The sequence below is a fragment of the Piliocolobus tephrosceles genome, chromosome Y (genome assembly GCF_002776525.5).
Source record: "Piliocolobus tephrosceles isolate RC106 chromosome Y, ASM277652v3, whole genome shotgun sequence".
Lineage (NCBI taxonomy): Eukaryota > Metazoa > Chordata > Mammalia > Primates > Cercopithecidae > Piliocolobus > Piliocolobus tephrosceles.
The window spans coordinates 24,736,408-24,742,684 of record NC_045456.1 but is presented as its reverse complement, the minus strand read 5'-3'; the positions used below and the strand labels follow the sequence as shown (position 1 = coordinate 24,742,684).

At 56.3% G+C, this 6,277-nt stretch overlaps 1 pseudogene; it reads right to left on the bottom strand.

Annotated features, from left to right (window-relative positions):
- Positions 1-3,214: 3,214 nt before the first annotated feature.
- Positions 3,215-5,029, bottom strand: LOC113223916 (annotated as a pseudogene).
- Positions 5,030-6,277: the final 1,248 nt, after the last annotated feature.

The window sequence follows — 6,277 nt, the reverse complement described above, 5'->3', positions numbered from 1 at the left end:
ACCAACCTCACGGAGAACCTGCAGTACGTTCTGGCACACCCGTCCGAGTCCCTGGAGAAGATGATGGTGCCCAACCTTCCCCGGCTGAGCGCGTGGGTCCGAGAGCAGCGCCCGGGGCCGGGCTCACGTGCACCAACGTCATCGCGGGCGACTTCATCGGAGCGGACAGCTTCGTCGGGGACGTCATCGCTCTCAACCAGAAGCTACTTTCGTGTTGACGTGGGGGTTCAGGACGCGGGGACTGAAGTTTCACCCCCAACTTTCCAAGTATCGTGACTTTGTTGGGGCCAAATATTGGGGATCACAGGACTGATAATATGTTTTTTCTTTTTTTTTTTTTTAAATAGAGATGGGGTGGTCAGGTGCAGTGACTCACGCCTGATCCCAGCACTTTGGGAGGCTGAGGCTGGTGGACCACAGGTTCAAAAGTTCAAGACCAGCCTGACCAACATGGTGAAACCCCGTCTCTACTAAAAATACAAAAATTAGCCGGGCGTGGTGGTAGGTGCCTGTCATCCCAGCTACTCGGGAGGCTGAGGCAGGAGAATCACTGGAACCTGGGAGGCGGAGATTGCATTGAGCAGACATCCTGCCACCGCACTCCAGTCTGGGTCACAGAGCTAGACTCTTATCTCAAAAAAAAAAAAAAAAAAAATAGAGGTGGGCTCTCACTCTGTTGGCCCGGTTGCTCTGAACTCCTGGCCTCAAGTGATCCTCCCACCTCAGCCTCCCAAAGTGCTAGGATGACAGGCAGGAACCACCACGGCAGCCCGAAATATGTGTTTTTTTATTTCTGTATTCTCCTTGCTGTGGCGTCTGGACCCGACAGACCCAGGGAAACACTTCCACAGCTCACTAATTCCAAACAGGACAACTCCCCCAGGGGCCAGCCTGCCCTGTGCAAGCCAGCCAGCGCCTCGGCTGCTCTCACACCAAAGCCTAATACATGTATGTGTGTATATGTGTGTGCGTGTATATACATATGTGTGTATATATAGGTGTATATATATGTGCGTGTGTATATATGTGTGTATATATGTCTATGTATGTATATATGTGTATTATATATGTGTGTGTAAATATGTCTATGTATATACATATATGTGTGTGTATATATATATTTTTGAGACAGAGTTTCGCTCTTGTCGCCCCGGTTGCAGTGCAGTGGTGCCATCTCGGTTCACTGCAACCTCCGCCTCCCAGGTTCAAACGATGCTCCTCCCTCAGCCTCCCGAGTAGCTGGGATTGTAGGCACCCACCACCACGTCCAGCTAATTTTTGTATTTTTAGTAGAGACAGGGTTTCACCATGTTGGCCAGGCTGGTCTCGAACTCCTGACGTCAGGTGATCCACCCGCCTCGGACTCCCAAAGTGCTGGGATGACAGGCGTGAGCCAACATGCCCGGCCGCCAGTATTTCTTTAGATTGTTTTTAGGGACAGGGTCTTGCTCTGTCACCCAGGCTGGAGTGCAGTGACGCAGTGACAGCTCACTCAGCCTCAACCTCCAGGGCTCAAGTGATCCTCTCACCTCAGCCTCCCGAGTAGCTGGGAATCCAGGGGCACACCCCCACGCCCGGCTAATTTTTGTATTTTTGGTAGATACGGGATTTCGCCATGTTGCACAGTCTGGTCTGAAATTCCCGGGCTCCAGTGATCCTCCCACCTTAGCTTCCAGAGTAGCCGGGATCACAGGCATGCACCACCATGCCCAGCTAATGTTATTTTTTTTGTAGAGACGTGGTCTGGCTATGTTGTCCAGGATTAGGTCTCAAACTCCTAGGCTCACATGATGCTCCAACCTCAACCTTAGACATAACTAGGATGTAGAGGACTATCTGCTTTTACAACTGAGCAGGCCATTCCCCCATTAACATTATAGTCCCGCTCTCGCAAACGAAGCTGGGCATTCCTCCTCTGCAAACAGGGAGGACAAAGGAGCCTACAAGACTGGCCTCAGTTGCAAATAGCAGACCCTGGGGGCTTGTTTACATGTAAACATCTGGGAAATTCAGAAAGTCAGGGAAAGATCAGAGAAACAACAATGTGTCTGGCGACTTGCTAACATTTCACAAACGACGGTATAAAATAAAGCAGAGCGTGTCGTTCGGGGCGGCCGCCATGTTTGTCTTGTCTTGTGTTGTCTTGTGTGTTCATTCCTTTGTTCAGGAAACACGCGGACCCCAACACTAGGACCTCAGGTGTCAGCCACCACACCCAGCTTTTTTTTTTTTTTGGAGAGATGGGGTCTGGCTCTGTTTCTCAGGCTGGAGTACAGAAGCGGCAGAATCATAGCTCCGTGTAACCTTCAACGCCTGGGCTGAAGCAGTCTTCCCGCCTCAGCTTCCCAAGTCAATGGGAGTAGAGGGTACACCATCACGCCCAGCTAATTATTACTGTTTTAATTTTATTTATTTATTTATTTTTCTTTTTTTTGAGATGGAGTTTTCACTCTTGTGGCCCAGGCTGGGGTGCAGTGGCACAATCTCAGCTCACTGCAACCTCCACCTCCCGGGTTCACGCTATTCTCCTGCCTCAGCCTCCCGAGTAGCTGGGTCTACAGGCGCCCGCCACCTCACCCGGCTCATTTTTTGTATTTTTTAGTAGAGGCGGGGTTTCACCGTGTTAGCCAGGATGGTCTCGATCTCCTGACCTCGTGATCCGCCCGTCTCGGCCTCCCAAAGTGCTGGGATTACACGCGTGAGACACTGCGCCCGGTTTTTTGTTTGGTTTTCATTTTTGAGACAGGATCTTGCTCTGTCGCCCAGGCTAGAGTGCAGTGGTGCGGTCATGGCTCACTGCAGCCTCAACCTCCTGGGCTCAAGCCATCCTCCCACCTCAGCCTCCCAAGTAGGTGGGACGACAGGTGTGTGCCTCCATCCGTTGCTATTTTTTTTTTTTTTTTGAGACAGAGTCTCCGTCTGTCGCCCAGGCTGCAGGGCAGTGATGCAATCTCAGCTCACTGCAACCTTGGCCTTCTGGGTTCCCGCAACTCTCCTGCCTCAGCCTCCTGAGCAGCTGGGATGAAAGGCACCCACCACCAGGCCTGGCTAATTTTTGTATTTTTAGTGGAGATGGGGTTTCACATAGTGGGCCAGGCTGGTTTCTCGAACTCCTGACCTCAAGTGATCGGCCTGCGTCAGCGTCAGCCTCCCGAAGTGTTGGGATTTTAAGGCATGAGCCACCATGCCTGGCGTAATTGTTGATTCTCTGTAGAGATGGGATTTCACCGTGCTGCCCAGGCTGGCCTCAAACTCCTCAGCCCAAGCAATCCTCCCGCCTTGGCCTCCCAAAGTCCTGGAGTTACAGGCCTGTGCCACTGCATCCAGCTGGAGCTTGCTTGCTTATTGGCCAGGAGACCTACATCCCTCGCCTGTCAGCACAGGTTAGGCACCTGTTGTATGCAGTCACACACATCCATTTGATGCAAACCCATTCATCGCATCTGCACATCCTAAAGCTCTCGGGGGACCCCATAGCTCTTTTTGTACCCACCAAAAGCCCATCTCAGAGGCAGAGACAGACATCCACAGCATCATCCCGTCTCCTGTCCCGGTTGGCCGCTCACCTGAGCTGGGCCCCGGCGAGCCTCACGCGGAGCGTGAGGATCTGTCTCCCGGTCGCCTTCAAAACGGCCGCATCTCGAACTCAGCCTTCAGCTCCCCGAGCCCGTGGCCCAGCAGGGCAGACACGGGCACGGCGTTCGGTTCCGTGGGGCTGTACCTGCCAGGGTGGGGATGCCACAGGCCCTGCTCAGCCTCAGGGCAGCCGGACGAAATCAGGGTCCTGCCCAGGAGTGCGCTGCCCACGGGGTACAGCCTGGGGCCACTCCCTGTGTCTCGGCTGCCACCGCTGCGCTTCATAGGAGGAGACGGGGCATTGCACCACCCGGCTCCAGTGCATGCAGGAGAAGGAGACGCTTGCGGGCACCAGGACCTCACTCACCTGGGCACGAGGTCCACCTTGTTGTGAACCTCCACCATGGAGTCCAGGAGCCGGGCGGGCAGCTGCAGGCTGTGCAGTGTGGACAGAATGCTGCGTTTCTGGATCTCCGCCTCGGGGTGGCTGACGTCCCTCACGTGCACAGTGAGATCCTGCAGGCCGGGCCGTGAGGTCAGAGCTGCGAAACTCCTGGTGTCCGACCCCAAGCTTGCAGACCGGCCCGGGAAAGGGGCTGGCACGAGCTCCCAATGACAGGCTCGCAGTGGGAGGTACCCCTGTGTGCAGGCCGCTCGGACACCCCAGGACAGACTCAGACACACAGACACACACACACAGTAAACACATCCCAGCAGAGACAGACACACACACACACATACACAGAGACACGCAGTAAACACATTCTGACGGACAGACACACGGTGAGCACGTTCTGACAAGGACACACAGACACACACATGCACGGTGGACACAGCCGGTGGAACACACAGACACAGACACACACAGTGTGACACATCCCAACAGGGACAGACACAGACACACATGCACAGTGGACACATCCCAGTGTGGACAGACACACGGATGGTGAACTCATTCTGGTGCGACACACAGAGACGTGGTGAACACATCCCGGCCGTGATGACATGCACCTGAGTCAGGCAGGGAAGCTGACCCCCACTTGGGTAAGTGACCCAGGGAAGCCGACCCCCACCTCGGCAAGTGACCCAGGGAAGCCGACCCCCACCTCAGCAAGTGAGTAGCGTCTTCCCCACTCTGCACTGTAAGCCGGATGGTCAAAAACCCGGGAAGCGCAAGGATCCCGTGTGGGACCCCAGCCTTAGAGAGTGCGCGGGGGCCACCCAGAAGGAGGATTTGGCTGGGGGCTGCGGGGGCAGGTAGGCTTACAGCCGGTCCACTGCCCACCCCGTTTGTTGGACTCTAAAAACTGCCCCGACCTAACCTTGACCAGTTTAAATCTCTCCATGGCCGGGTGCAAGTCTCGACACAGGTGCAGCCTCAGCGTCCTCCGACTCCTACTGCTGTGTGCTCCCAGATCACCTGGGCACCCCAAGAGGCCGTTTCCCCTCTGGCCCAGCGAGACGCCCGTTCTTCAGCCTGTCTGGGTCGAATGTTCTCCGCAGCAGTGCACAGGGAAGGAGCAGGTCTGCCCGGACCCACCTGTCAGGTGTTGGAAGTTTCCTTTGCCGAAGACGAGCTTCCTGCCCGGTGATTTGGTGGATACGACTATTGTCTGCACCACGGACCAGCCGTCCAGCCTGTGCACCAGTGCTGTGGCCCCCGCCACCTGCCACTCGGCTGCGGGGACACAAGGGCCACCGTGAGAGATGCTTCCCTTCGGGGTAGGCCCGGGGTCCCCTGTCCACACCCGCCCAGGGAAGCCTCCTCCTGTCCTTGAGATAATGGCCCCTGAGAACCCACCTCCAGCCGGCGTTTGTCCCCAGATATGACTCCGTGCCCCGTAGGTCCTCTAAGTAGGAATCTGACAGGGGAGGGACACCGGAGCCACGGCGGGACACGAGGGCGACCCTGCCTTACGTGGAATTTGGGCTCCTGGAGGGCGCAGCAGGGAACCGAGGAGCTGGGGGTGCTCAGGGATTACTGAGGAACCACGGGCAGGTTTTGGGAGGAGAGAGGCAAGAGGTCTGCACGCTGTTCTGAGCACTTTGGGGCTTCCGCTGTTCCAAGCATTGACCATTTTGGAAAACACCTGTAAAGGAAAACCATTCATCGACTACAGGGACTTCCAAGGGAAAAAAATCAACGTTTTTGAGACTCTGGCATATGCAGCGACTTACTCATTTGCATTTCCTCCTAGGGGAGTGGGGGGGGACTGGACAAGGATTGGTCCCCTGGACACCCCCCCTTCCCTGACCCCAAACACACCGTGCCTACCTCTAACCCAGGGCAAGAGAAACGGGGGTCCTATCAGCGAGAACCACCCCACCCCACACCACCCCACGGGCTCCATCCCACCGGCTCGACCCCACCCCGCCCCACAAGCGCCTTCCCACCCCACGTGCTCCTCCCCACAGGCCCCTCCCCTGGAGCCCCGCCCATGCACCTCCACCTATGACAGCCTCCCCTCTTTCCCGTAAGCCCCGCCCTTTCACCCATGGGCTCCTCCCCTGAAACGCCCATATACCTCCACCTACAAGATCCTCCCCTCAGAGCCCTGCCCCAGCATCACCATCCAGGAGATCCTCCCTTAAGAGCCCCCTCCCTCAACGCCACGCCCTTGCGTCTCCACCCATCAGATCCTCTCCTTAGAGCCTCGCCCCCTGAGGCCCCGCCCCTACGTCACCACCTGAGATCGTCCCC